This window comes from Zingiber officinale, chromosome 8B (assembly GCF_018446385.1).
Source record: "Zingiber officinale cultivar Zhangliang chromosome 8B, Zo_v1.1, whole genome shotgun sequence".
Taxonomy (NCBI): domain Eukaryota; kingdom Viridiplantae; phylum Streptophyta; class Magnoliopsida; order Zingiberales; family Zingiberaceae; genus Zingiber; species Zingiber officinale.
In genome coordinates, this window is record NC_056001.1 from 73,700,538 (window position 1) to 73,709,406 (window position 8,869).

Sequence of the window (8,869 nt, forward strand, 5' to 3'; positions counted from 1 at the left end):
CATAAGATATAGCTTTCAATTCAGTCCTCCACCGTCTCCATGTGGCCCCCATCATTTGCATTATAACTCTTCTATAGCGCTTGGGGATATAGAAACGTGCCTATAATATAAAATGAAATATGTTCATCCTTTAAATTTAAAATTGAAGCTAAACACTTGTAAACTTACGATAACAAGTTTCCATGCATCATTCAATTGATTTGTCAACATTTTTCTCCAATCTAAAAAGTGCAGGGGCAACAGAAGTCCATTCCGTGTAATAGTTCCAATAAAATTTGCAAACGTCAATTGTAGATCACCGTAAGGTTGTCCCCTTTCATTGAATTCCACTATGAGCACATGATCGGGATGTAATGCATGAATATCTCTCATGATAGTCTTGTCACGTTTTCTTGGCTAACTTTGGGATGAAAATATGACCTCATTTTCAACTGAAAAAAATAATTTACACTTAGTGTTGCAAAATAATTTGCTGTTCATATCAAAAACATTTTTCACCTTGCTCATTAACCTCCTCATTTTGTATCTCCAATGGTGAATGAGATGTTGTGTATTGTGATTCATTTTCATCATCAACTCCTCTATTACTTAGATTCTTCTCTCCCAGATCGTCTTTGTCTATTTTGGATTAACTTTCGCATTCTTTTGTTTGTCATTTTCGAAAGTTACCTACAAAACATAATATAGAAATATGAATGAACTTTGAAGTGTACAACGAGAACTGCATTCATAATTTTATTTGTGAACACAATAACACGACAGATTCGTTAGTAATAGTTCAAAAAATAGGATAAGATTCACAGACAACATATAACAGAGTGCAATAGTATACTAATAAATAATTTTTACATATTTAAGAACTGATCAAATAGATGCATCTTCATGCATAATTATCCGTGATGTGGAGGTTAATCTAAACAACACACTGCAAGACCTGCTTACTCAGGTACATAGTCACATTTTGATTGCCATTCATGACCATGCCACAGACAGTAAGCTATCTTGCAAACTTTTTGACACTTGGAAGCCTTGAAACTGTCATAAAATGTTCAAGCATAATAGTCACATTTTATCCATCACTTTTTACTAAAAAAGATAAGCAATCTAGAAGGTAAATCATGCTCGCCCAACTCAAATAAGAATTTTAACCACTCCCTTTTTATATTCTACCAACATGGAGTTCTTTTAAACGCAAGCAAGGGATTTGGGGTTTGAACTAAATAGCTATATTATTAATCCTAATGACCAAAGCAGTAACCAGCTAACCTTAAAACTAACTTGTGCACAGACAATTAGAGCTCAAGATAAAACATATACAGAAAGATTCAAGTCTTCAAGTTATGCATGCTCAGAAATCAGTGCAATCAAAGATATATGGTCGCAACAGCTAACTAAAATCTTAATCATGAACATCATCAGCCAACACATATTCCGGACAGAAAACTATATAAATTCGACCTAAACATTACAGCAGCACAACAGATCCGACAACTATAAAAGTAGGGCTTAATCCCAAATTTGTGAACAACACCATATAAACACAAGAAAAGGAAAATCCAAATAAGGATAGTGAACTCATCAATAAAAAAAAACACAACAGAATGCACCCACTCACACAATTTACTTCTATCTTTGAATCAAAACCATCAAGCGACCCCCAAAAACTGTTGGATATTGGGGTCTAAATGGACCAATACGATTTTGAGGAGGAAAAATCTGAAGCCATCAATTGTTGAAAGTCGTAATTGACTTCAAAATTGAAATCTACGTTTCGTGTAGATAGATTTAGACTATTAATTTGCTCAAAACCGATTAAGGGTGAATGAGAAATTAATGTTCAAAGTCGGCCCAAAATAACGTTGGTTATTCATTAAGGAAATGCAAGGGAGAATAGTCCCACATCGGAAATTTCCGATGTGCATTCCTTACTTATTAATGATGTTGAGTTATTGGAGTTAACTCAGAAAAGTACCAGGTACTCTCTGCTCAGGGGCGAGCAGGTGCTCGCACCTGTGAGCCCGCCACGTGCGCAATGGGCGCTTTGTAGGTGCACTTTGCACTTCGCATCGTCGCGAGGAGCTTAAATTTATGCTCCAGGTGACATTGCAGCGCCTACATGGCACTCGAGTGACGTGTTATGTGGCATCCTCGTGGGCAAAGGGAGATGACTGGACAGTTTGTTGGGCGAACGGATGGCAGCCGTTGATCAACGTTGATCAAAGAAGTATGGTGGATCGCTTGTGATGCGATCTAGAGCGTTGGATCACAATGAGTCACGATCTGACGGCTTGGGATGAGACATGATCTGAAGCATCGGATCAATGGATCCAGATCCGATGGCTGATAGATCTGAGGGTCACAACTCTTAGATCTGATGGATGAGATTAAAGGGGCTATGTGAAGGGTTATAACTCTTCAGTCCGGACGGCCCAGATTAATCCACCCAAAGGTCACACCCCTCCCTAAAGCCTCTTCCTTCTGTATAAATAGAACCCTCCAGATTGGAATCAAAACACTCAATTTAATCTTCTCTTCCTCAAGTATTCACTCACTCATCTTGTGCATTCAAGAGTCCAAGAAGCCTACGAGAAGGTTCGCTGGTCTCGGAAGTCGGAGTGCTACGATTCCGAGACGATTATCGTCGTTGTATCTTGGGAACGAATTGCAACAATCCGTTAAGCACCGTAGCGGAGCAATATCGTTTACGGAGATAGTGTCGAACACTAGCCTCGACGATTAGTTTGCATACTCCGGAATTTACCGGAAACAACAGTCGTAAACGATATTCCGTACAAACTGATATGGCTACCAACGACGTTCCAACCGCCATTCCGACCGCTGTTCCGACGGCCGTTCCGACCGCCGTTCCGACATCCATTCCGCACGGAGAAAAGCCGGAGAAATTCACCGGAGCCGACTTCAAAAGATGGCAGCAGAAGATGCTGTTCTACTTAACAACGCTAAACCTTGTATGGTTTTTGCACGAATACACGCCAGCCGCTACGGAAGGTAGTAAGGCTGCTAGCGATGCGTGGTCTCACGGAGATTTTCTGTGCCGCAATTATATACTCAACGCCTTGGACAACACGTTATATAACGTATATTGTTATCTGGAGACGGCAAAATCTTTGTGGGAATCCCTTGAGAAGAAATACAAGACCGAAAATGCTGGATTGAAGAAATTCATCGTCGGTCGATTTTTGGATTTCAAGATGGTGGACTAAAAAAACGTCTCATCTCAAGTCCAAGATATGCAATTAATACTGCATGATCTGGACGCCGAAGGCATGAAGCTGAACGAGACATTCGCAGTTGCTGCGGTAATTGAGAAGCTCCCTCCGTCATGGAAGGATTTCAAGAATTACCTAAAGCACAAGCAAAAGGAGATAGGGCTGCAAGACCTGATCCTGAGGCTACGAATAGAGGAGGATAATCGAAAGTTATCCGACTCCAGAGGAATCAAGCGGACTATAAACGAAATGTCCAACCTGGTCGAGCCGAACGCTAAAAAGCCGAAGCAGTTCAAAAAGAAGGCTCAAGCAAAGAAATTCAAAGGCTCCTGCTACAACTGTGGAAAGGCAGGACACCTGTCCAAGGACTGCATACGCCCAAAGAAGCCAACCAAGGGGTCGAAGGATGCTGCGAATCATGTCGCAACCTCTCTTGAGGACTTGGATCTCACTGCGGTTGTATTTGAAGCCAACTTGGTGGATACCAACCCGAAGCAGTGGTTCATTGATACTGGAGCAACTCGTCATATCTGTTCCGATACGGCGATGTTCTCCAAGTATACTCTGATAAATGGCAGGAAGCTCTATATGGGTAATTCCACGGCGTCGCCAATTGTTGGACTCAGAAAGGTTGTTCTGAAGATGACGTCCGGAAAGGAGCTAACACTCATTGATGTACTCCATGTTCCCGACATCAGTAAGAACCTAGTTTCTGGAGCGGCACTAGTTAAGGCCGGATTTAGGCTAGTGTTCCAGTCAGACAACTTTGTACTTACGAAGAATAATATCTTCGTAGGAAAGGGGTACCTAGAAAAGGGTCTATTCAAAATGGTTGTAATGCCTGTACTCCGAAATATTGATGGTAATAAAATAAATGCTTCCAGCTATGTTGTTGAGTGTTTTAATTTATGGCATGATCGACTCGGACATGTGCATAATAATACTCTTAAACGTCTCGTCAAATTAAATTTATTACCAAACGTCAATGTTGACGGAACACACAAATGTGAAGTGTGCGTGGAAGCAAAATGACGAAACTACCTTTTCATTCGGTGGAAAGGTCAACGACTCCTCTAGAGTTAATACATAGTGATCTATGCGACTTGAAATTTGTGCAAACTAGAGGAGGTAAAAGTATTTTATTACTTTTATCGATGACTGCACAAAGTTCTGTTATGTCTTTCTTTTAAGAAGTAAAGACGAAGCCCTAGAGGCATTTAGAACTTATAAAAGAAGTTGAAAATCAACTTGACAAACGAATTAAAATAATTCGTAGCGATAGAGGTGGAGAATATGGTGCACCGTTTAATGAATTTTGTTCAGAATCTGGCATTATTCATCAAACAACGGCACCTTACTCACCTCAATCGAACGGTGTTGCCGAACGTAAAAATCGGACACTAAAAGAGATGATGAATGCCTTGTTGATAAATTCAGGCTTACCTCAAAACTTGTGGGGGGAAGCAATATTATCGGCAAATCACATTCTCAACAAAATCCCTCATAAGAAAAGTGATAAAACTCCTTATGAACTATGGAAAGGCCGCGAGCCATCGTACAAATACCTGAAAGTGTGGGGGTGCTTGGCAAAGGTCGAAGTACCTAAACCAAAGCAAGTAAAGATCGGACCTAAAATGTTCGATGCGGTATTTGTCGGATATGCCCATAATAGTAGTGCATATCGTTTCCTAGTTCACAAATCAGACATTCCTGATATTCATGTGGGAACAACCATAGAATCTCGGAATGCAATATTCTTTGAAAACGTATTCCCAAATAAGAAGGGAAATGTTGAAAATGATAACAACGGAAGTTCAAACGAGAATGTCGTTACCGATCTTAGCTGTTATAAAAGAACTATTGACGATCAAAACAAAGAGCCACGTCGTAGCAAACGGGCTAGAGTTGAGAAATCGTTCGGGCCAGATTACATGACTTTCATGTCAGAAATGGAACCAAGAACATTAAGTGAGGCTCTCTCTAGTCCCGATGCTCCAATGTGGAAAGAAGCTGTCAATAGTGAGATTGAGTCTATCATGAATAATCATACTTGGGAATTAGTAGACCTTCCTTCTGGTAATAAACCATTAGGTTGTAAGTGGATACTAAAACGCAAGTATAAAGCTGATGGATCAATTGACAAGTATAAGGCCAGACTTGTAGCCAAAGGGTACAAGCAAGAGGAAGGCCTTAATTACTTCGACACCTACTCACCGGTGACAAGGATTACGTCCATACGAGTGCTAATAGCCATTGCAGCACTGTATGACCTTGAAATACATCAAATGGATGTTAAGACTGCGTTCTTAAATGGTGAGTTGGAAGAAGAAATTTATATGGAGCAACCCGAAGGGTTCATAGCTCCAAGAAATGAGAAAAAGGTGTGTCGACTTGTTAAGTCGTTATACGGACTTAAGCAAGCGCCTAAACAATGGCACGAAAAATTTGACAAAGTAATGCTGTCAAACGAATTCAGAATAAATGAATGTGACAAATGCATTTATGTCAAAAACACACCCAAAGGCTATATAATCGTCTGTCTGTACGTAGACGACATGCTAATAATGGGCAGTAATCATGATGTAATCATGACTACAAAGAAAATGTTGACAAAAAATTTCGATATGAAAGATATGGGTCAAGCAGATGTTATATTGGGAATTAAAATTCTCAGGACATCAGAGGGGATAGTTCTAACACAATCCCATTATGTAGAATCAGTATTGAAAAGATTCAATGCGTACGATCTTTCTACTGTAAAAACACCTATGGATCTAAGTCAACACTTAGCGAAAAACCATGGTGAGACCATATCACAGTTGGAATACTCTCGGATAATAGGCAGTTTGATGTATCTTACAAACTGCACACGTCCGGATATTGCCTGTACGGTCAACAAGCTGAGTCGTTTCACCAGTAATCCAAACGACGCCCATTGGAAGGCATTGATGCGAGTTCTTAGATATTTGAAATATACTATGAACTATGGATTACATTATGGAAAATATCCCGCTGTGTTGGAGGGATATTGTGATGCTAATTGGATATCAGATACAAAAGACTCCAAATCCACTAGTGGATATGTATTCACGATCGGTGGGGGAGCAGTATCTTGGAAATCCACTAAGCAGACGTGCATTGCTCGGTCAACTATGGAATCCGAGTTTATAGCACTAGACAAAGTAGCTAAGGAAGCTGAATGGCTGCGGAACTTCTTGGAAGATATTCCGAGCTGGGAAAAACCTGTACCTGCCGTACTGATCCACTGTGATAGTCAATCGGCGATTGGAAGGGCACAGAGTAGTATGTATAATGGGAAGTCAAGACATATACGTCGTAGACATAATACCATTAGGCAGTTGATCTCGAATGAAGTGATTGCAATCGACTATGTTAAGTCCAAAGATAATTTGGCAGATCCTCTTACGAAAGGGTTGAGTCGAGATCAAGTATACTGCTCATCAAGAGGAATGGAATTAAAAAATCTACAACTGAAAACGACTGAAGTGGAAAACCCAACCTTGTTGACTGGAGATCCCAAGACCTTGGTTCAATGGGACAACAAAGTTTCAGAAGTTGTGGTTCAGCACAGGAGATAGTTTATCTCTATCCCAATCCTAGGATGAATTTGTGCTGTCCTACCTCATGTAGTGAGGTTAAGCTTATGCTTTTAGTGACTTCTATACCTTATAAGGTGGAGTATGGTAGGATACTCTTGATAGAAGTGTCACCTATGTGAGTGTGAAGACAGGCCGCTTCAATGAAACACTCATGAATCCAAGATGGTGTCCATGGCCAAAACGGAACCAACCATGAGAACCTAAAGTAGGTGAGATAGGTCTCTATATGGGTGTTATTGTCTTAGTATACACAAACAGCTGAGCAGTTCAAGACATCACGTTCATTGCGCAGCCTAGTATACTCGATAGCATTCCACTACGGAAGGTTCAAAGCCACAAGCTACCTCTCCCGATGCAGTGACTTATCGATTGGACCCTTGTAAAGTGTCAGCATGCATACACGCATTACATTAATTTCCATTCATGTGGGGGATTGTTGGATATTGGGGCCTAAATGGACCAATACGATTTTGAGGAGGAAAAATCGGAAGCCATCAATTGTTGAAAGTCGTAATTGACTTCAAAATTGAAATCTACGTTTCGCGTAGATAGATTTAGACTATTAATTTGCTCAAAACCGATTAAGGGTGAATGAGAAATTAATGTTCAAAGTTGGCCCAAAATAACGTTGGTTATTCATTAAGGAAATGCAAGGGAGAATAGTCCCACATCGGAAATTTCCGATGTGCATTCCTTACTTATTAATGATGTTGAGTTATTGGAGTTAACTCAGAAAAGTACCAGGTACTCTCTGCTCATGGGCGAGCAGGTGCTCGCACCTGTGAGCCCGCCACCCGCCACGTGCGCACGTGCGCACGTGCGCAATGGGCGCTTTGTAGGCGCACTTTGCAGTGGGCTTAAATTTATGCTCCAGGTGACATTGCAGTGCCTACATGGCACTCGGGTGACGTGTCAGGCTAGTACCTGACATGGCAGTGCCTATGTGGCATCCTCGTGGGCAAAGGGAGATGACTGGACAGTTGGTTGGGCGAACGGATGGCAGCCGTTGATCAACGTTGATCAAAGAAGTATGGTGGATCGCTTGTGATGCGATCTAGAGCGTTGGATCACAATGAGTCACGATCTGACGGCTTGGGATGAGACATGATTTGAAGCATCGGATCAATGGATCCAGATCCGATGGCTGATAGATCTGAGGGTCACAACTCTTAGATCTGATGGATGAGATTAAAGGGGCTATGTGAAGGGTTATAACTCTTCAGTCCGGACGACCCAGATTAATCCACCCAAAGGTCACACCCCTCCCTAAAGCCTCTTCCTTCTGTATAAATAGAACCCTCCAGATTGGAATCAAAACACTCAATTTAATCTTCTCTTCCTCAAGTATTCACTCACTCATCTTGTGCATTCAAGAGTCCAAGAAGCATACGAGAAGGTTCGCTGGTCTCGGAAGTCGGAGTGCTACGATTCCGAGACGATTGTCGTCGTTGTATCTTGGGAACGAATTACAACAATCCGTTAAGCACCGTAGCGGAGCAATATCGTTTACGGAGATAGTGTCGAACACTAGCCTCGACGATCAGTTTGCATACTCCGGAATTTACCGGAAACAACAAAAACATTGCTAGACCTGTAGTTTCATACTCAAGAAATTTTTTTACTAACAGTGATAATAGGAGAAGAATCGGATCATGTTAATTCCTTTGCCTTGAGCTGCCTAGGGTAGAGGGATCAAGACAGAGCAAAGGAAAAAACCCCTAAACAGATTCCAAAAACAAAAGCCTTTACCTACACAAAGAGGTCGAAGGATCAAGACAGGGCAAAGAGAGGTCGAAGGATAAAACCCTAACAGCAGATTGGAATCGAAAATAGGTCAAATCCTCTGTAGAAGGCTTCCAAAATCAATAAGCAACAAAATAAATAAAAACTTGGAAAGTGATGGAAGGAATCGACGACGAGCTAGGTCAAATAGTGTACCTTGAAGGAGGAGGAGATTATGCTAGCCGCGTACCTGGGAGGAGACGGAGGTTCTCCTGGCTGTGTAACTGAAAGGAGGCA

At 41.3% G+C, this 8,869-nt stretch overlaps 1 long non-coding RNA gene across 1 annotated transcript in view; it reads right to left on the reverse strand.

Annotated features, from left to right (window-relative positions):
- Positions 1–376: 376 nt before the first annotated feature.
- Positions 377–8,869, reverse strand: part of LOC122017566 — an 8,596-nt gene continuing 103 nt past the window's right edge. The window contains exons 1-3 of the long non-coding RNA XR_006121394.1: positions 8,823–8,869; positions 499–669; positions 377–431 (exon numbers count right to left, since the gene is read on the reverse strand). The exon at positions 8,823–8,869 is cut by the window's right edge and continues 103 nt beyond it. This is a non-coding gene — a long non-coding RNA (uncharacterized LOC122017566). The remainder of the gene's footprint in view (positions 432–498; positions 670–8,822) is intronic.